This window comes from Elephantulus edwardii, unplaced genomic scaffold, assembly GCF_000299155.1.
Source record: "Elephantulus edwardii isolate Elephantulus edwardi_28Jun2011 unplaced genomic scaffold, EleEdw1.0 scaffold00009, whole genome shotgun sequence".
Lineage (NCBI taxonomy): Eukaryota > Metazoa > Chordata > Mammalia > Macroscelidea > Macroscelididae > Elephantulus > Elephantulus edwardii.
The window spans coordinates 11130521-11136520 of record NW_006399759.1 but is presented as its reverse complement, the minus strand read 5'-3'; the positions used below and the strand labels follow the sequence as shown (position 1 = coordinate 11136520).

The following is a 6000-nucleotide window of genomic DNA, read 5'->3' as shown; positions in this document are numbered from 1 at the left end:
CTCTTAAAAAATGTATTTGCTATGAATAAGTCATTGATTGTTCAAAATTCGATCATTCTCTCTCCAGCTCCATTTCTGTCACCGAGTCCATGTTTTCCAACTACTGAATCTTCTTCTTTGTTCCCGACTTAGGTCCTTTTTTAAAAAACAATTTCTATACAAACTGGTCCGGGGGACTGGCCATAGTCTTCAAAATGCATGCATATTCTCATCATTTCCATACTAGTAATCTAGGGATTTACCAATGAAACTGAAGAGCTTGTATTTGCCTGAGTTACAAGCTAAGAAACTTTGCACTTGCCTGGGCAAAACAAAAGGAGGCCAAAAGGATGAGAGGCAGGGAGAGGCTCATCTATGTGCACAGCTAAGAAGGTATTATCCTGAATCCTTGCAAACCCTGAATTCTAACCTAACACTTCCTCAATAAATTCCACAATCATTATTTCTATTTAATCAATTATGAAAGTCAGCCAGATTTTTGTTTTGTTTTAGGGAGCGGGGGTGAAAGTTGGAGAAAGTATTTCTGACATCTTAAGTATCATCAGACTAGGGCTGTTTATACTGTTAATGGTTTTCTCTTCTTCCTTTTATAAAGAAGACTGTTGTTGTTGTTGTTTAATGCCGTTGAGTCGTAGACGACTCATAGTGACCCTATGAATGAACAGCCTGAGCACTGTTCGTACATAGAGTTTCTGGAGGCAAGCCATTTCGGAAGTGGATGCCGCTCCTGCTTCCAGGCTTAATTTAGTCGGGAAGCTCCAGCCAACACTGTCCACCATGGGTGCCCATTACCACGATTGGCACATCACTGTCACAGGCTTCAGCATCACAGCAACCACGAGTTACCTCTGTACAGCAACGCACAGACCAGTGCTATACCACCTTCGGCTTGTCCATCTAAAACTATTATCAAGCCATTTTAAACTAATATTTCCCAAGTAGAGTACAGTGCTTCTTATTAAATTTTTTATTTCTAAATGATGAGAAATGTACATACCTTTAATGAATAGTTGTGTTATATTTTCTATGAAATTGTGTAAATGTCCTTTGTCTATTTTACATTGAATCAGCAGCCTTTTTGCTCACTGATTTCTAAGACCCATTTATTTAAAATTCCCTAGGTGACACAAATAGCCTGTATTTCAGTAAGAGCATAAAAGTTTGTTATTTTAACAAAACCAGCAGCTCTGTAGAAAATAAGACCTGGAGAGCTGTTCTGTTAAGATGACAGCCAAGGAAAGGGGATAGACAGTCCCACTCTGAAACACAGAGAGTCACCATTAGTCACAACTGATTTAACAACAGAAAGTATGGTGGTGGTTCACTCAGTTACTTAAAAATTTATCTAGGAAGGAAAATTTTTCCACCAAAGATAACCCTTATCAAATTATTTTACTTGTAATTTTTTTACATGAAGAATATTTTTTTAATTTATAAAGTCAAGTTTTTCTTTTATGCTATTACATTTATTACAAAATGTCATAATAAAAATTTTCTCATGTTGTCTTCTAATGACTTCACAGAGTCTTTTTTTTAATTTAAATCTTTGATCTAAGCAGGAACTTAAAGTATGTGAATATTAGATCACACATGAAAATTCCTTATCATATCATTTACTCAAATAAATGTAATTTGAGAAATGTCTTAATAGTACTTTACAGCAAATTCTTAGATGTTAGGATGTGAGCAGACTGAAGATATGAATTTTCCATTTCTCCCTGGCTTATATTAAGTGGACTAGATTGACAGTGTTCTCTAATAATGTGAAATGAAGTATAATTCAATCACAATACTGAGACTCTAGAGGAAAAAACTAAAAGATACATATAATCTCAAAAAGACACTGGTGGCAAGTCATAATGAACTCACAGCTGACCTTCCAGTGGGTTTTCAGAGCATGTGAATCCCATGGGAGTAGACTGTCCATCTTTTTTCTGCAGCGTCACTGGTGGGCTCGAACTACCAGAGAGACATCACTCTTGGGTTGGCAGCACAACTCTTGTCGGAGTATGCTGCCAGCTCACCCTAACTACTTAATAAATCTAAAAAAATCTTAGAATGGGATCCACATCTATCTCATTGTTCATGCCACATTCTTATACCAAGTGACCAACACACACTTTCAGACGATTTTGTGCATTAACAAAGCACACTGACCGTAACAAACACCAAGTTGCTCAGCAATAATAATGATGGTTATGAGAAGGATAGATTTAAACCTGGATATGCCATGATTCTCAGTGGTCTAATACTTATATAATGATACGATTTAGAAGTTATGTGTTGAGGCAATAATCCTCTATTTGGTGATCTGATAAAGTTATCTTCCAATTTCATGTAACATTCACATACGTATAGTAAGAGGTTCTCTGGAACCAACCATGTTGACATGTTACATGTGTTTAGATAACCTTATAAAACTGTCAAAAGAAAAGCAGTATATTAGATGAAGATGTTGTTACTGTTGTTAGGTATCACTGAATATGACTCATAGTGACTCTATGAACAATACATATGAACCCCATCCTATCCTTAATCATCCTTGATACAATTAAATCTATTGTTGCAGTCACTGTACCAATCCAATGAGCTGAAGCTTCACCATCCTTGCATCTAAGGACCACTCTGGTTGCACTTCTCCAAGATGTATGTATTTCTTCTTTTGGCAGTTCATAAGATACTCAGTATTCTTCTCCAGCACCATAACTCAAAGGCCTCATTTCTTCTTCTGACATCCTTAGTCACTGTTGAGCTCTCAGACGGATAGCAAGTAACTGAAAAGACTATGGCTTGAATCAAGCACAATTTAGTCTTTTAACTGACGTCCAGTCTTCCTCCAAACCTGATGCCACATTCTTCTTCTATATAAAGTTCCAGCTTCTCAAAGTTTTTCTCAGCATACAGATTAAATGGGTATGAAGAGAGGATACAGACTTAATGCATATTTTTCTTTATTTTAAACTACGTAGTGTTCCCTTGTTCTGTTCACAACAGCTTCTAGGTTCAGGTATAGAATTGGTCTAAGAATTTTGGAATTCCCATTCTTCTCAATATTAACCATACTTTGCTGTGGTCAAAACAGTCAAATGTCTACTGGAGGGAAAATGTCTACTGCAGTCAATAAAATGCAAATAGACAACCTGGTACTCTCTATTTTCAAGATCTATCTAATATCCCTAGTGTGTCGGACTTTTCTAAACCCAGCCTTAACTTCTACAAGTTCCCTGTTGATGATGTGCTGTTCCAGTCATTTTTGGATGATCTTCAGAATATTTTTGTTTGCATGCAATAGTAATGATACCGTTTGCTAGTTTCCACATTCTGTTGGATCCCTTATTTTGGAAATGGAAATAAATCTCTTCCAGTGAGTGGGCCAAATAGTTGTCTTCCAAATTTCCTGGCAAAAACTGATGAGCACATCTAGGGCTGAATCTGTTAGTTGAAATGTGTCAACTATTATCCCATCAACTGCCAGGGCCAAGGCCTTCAGTGCAACTTAAATTTCTTCCCTCATTACCATTGGCTCTTATCATATGTTACCGCCTGGCAATTACTTTTGAACAATGACTCTGGATATTCCCTCCATCTTCTTTTCATGTTTCCTGGATCAATCAAGATTTTCCCCATAATATCTCTCTGTACTGCAATTCAAGGCTTGAATTTTTCAGTCCTTTCAACTTGAGAGACTCAAAGCAAGTTCTTCCCTTTTTATACTCTAGCTCTTCTAACATTCCATTACAATATTCTGCTTTGTCTTCTTGAGCTGCCCTTTGAAATATTCTGCTCATTTCTTTTACTTCAACATCTCTTCCCTTTATTGCGACTTCTCAAGGCTTTCATGCAATTTTCAGAGACTCATCCATCTTTATATAATCTTCTTCATGAAATTTCACAAATCAGGTATTATTTCATTTTACACAAGAAGGGACTAAGGATCAGACACTTTGATTTGCTTAAGGTTATGTAACGACACCTATTCCTAATCTACGTTTGGAACTTACAATGTTAGTGAAAAATACACTATCCAGCTATTATGAGTATTAATCTCATCTAACCATTAGTCATTCTCAAAAGCTCTCCCTCAATTCTGACTCACAATGACCCTCACTGGGCTTCCAAGTCTGTAAATCCAATGGAAAGAGACTGTTCATCTTTTCCTCAAGGAGCTCTTCATGGATTTGAACTGCTGCAGAAGTGAGGTCTTTGGGTTAGCAACACAAATCACAAGGGACAATGCTAATAGAGCTCCCTTAGTGTTCAATATATAAAATCTGTTCTTCAGGGGATCTCTTATGTGGGATGATTTGGAGGTTATACTTGTCTATTTTGGACTTGTTTCATTGTCTTTAGCTTCAAGATGAACTTGCATATGAGCACCTGATGATCTGTTCTTAAGTTGGCCCCTGGACTTGTTCTCTGATAAATCAATTTATCTCTTTTCTATAATGTAGTTTGAATCCTGTGTAGTATTTGCAGTCTTATCTTGCAAGATTCTATCATTCAAACTTAGGTATCATTTTTGTCAACAACACCTATTTCCCAATTACAATCCATCTATTTGTTTTAAATTCTTCTGATTTTTTTCTAGCTTGTGCATAATAATTACCTATAATTAGTAATACAATTTGATTACAAGCGTGATCAGTTTCAGGCTGCAGAGTAGTAAAACTTCAATTTCTTCCCTGACACTAGTGGATGGTGGGCTTAGGAGTATCTGAGTAGGCATATTCCTTATAGAAATATGGAGATTATCCTACCACCAACAGCACTGTACACAAGAATAGATCTTGAAATGTTATTTTTGATGATGAAAGTACAGCTAAGCCTCTTTAACCCTTCATTCCCACATAACAGACCTTATGACTGTCTGACCCAAAATACTGTTTCATTTTAATTCCATTAGATTTATTTGAATATCGCTTTTTAGACACCCATTTCCATTTTGATAACTTGCAACCTTCTTACATTCATACTACATATATTCCCAGTTACTAAGGATGTTTGTCGCTGTTTGTTCTTATTTTTAGTCATGCCACACACAGGCAGCAAATGAAGATTCCAAAAGCTTTACTTCATTCAAGCATTACGGTCAGCTCTACTTTAAGGAGGATGTTATTCTGCAGTCCTACGACAACCTGAGAGGCTCATTTTCTGGTGGCTTAGTCCAGGGGGACTTGTGCTACTAACCTAAAGACCATGCCTCTCTGAATAGCGCCTCAGGGAAAACATTTGCTATCTCCTTTTATGCAATTTACAGCCTCAGAAACCAACAAAGGGTCAGCAATGATGTGGTTCTGGCTTAACAATGAGAGTTTTTTGTTTTACAGCAGATAATGTTCCACTGCTATTCATAAGGTTTTCCCTGGCCTACTGTTTTAAGAAGTAGACCACTAGGTGTTAAGTTACAAATAAAAATTGTGTTCTCATTCACTCAATGCCATGGAGTCATTTCCCACTTGCCGTGAACCTCCACTGGGTTTTCAAGACAATAAATGCAAAGGAAGGAAACTGCCCATCGTTATCCCAAGGCGCTGATGGTTTGGAACACCTCAAGATGTAGTCTTTTGGTTTGCAGTGCAATACACTAAGTAATATGCCACTGGACTTCCCTATAAATAGTACAGACTGTTGTCTTTTAAAAATATTCATTTATTTCTGAATCCCACTAGCACCGTATTTATAACTCATAAAAATAAGGATTATCCACTATTCCCTCATCACTCCTCAATAAACCACTGCCAGTCATAAAGACCCTCTACACATTTCAGAAAGAAGACAGACACACACGGTGGCTGCAATGACAGGCTCACGTACAGCAAAGACTAAAGGCTGCTCAGGATTGGACAGTATTTTGTTCTGTTGTACACGGAGTTGCTATGATTTAGATTTGACTGACTGCAGCTAACAACCATATTTCCTTAAATGTTTACTAATCTAATGATGCTGTTGTTATGTGTCAGAAAGTAAAAACCAACTCATAGCTTCACCTTCTTCAGGTTT

At 37.0% G+C, this 6000-nt stretch overlaps 1 protein-coding gene across 2 annotated transcripts in view; it reads right to left on the bottom strand.

Moving 5' to 3' along the window:
- The window catches only part of ATAD2B (ATPase family, AAA domain containing 2B), a 194860-nt gene that overhangs the window by 125016 nt on the left and 63844 nt on the right, over positions 1-6000 (bottom strand). The gene's annotated exons all lie outside the window — the stretch shown is intronic.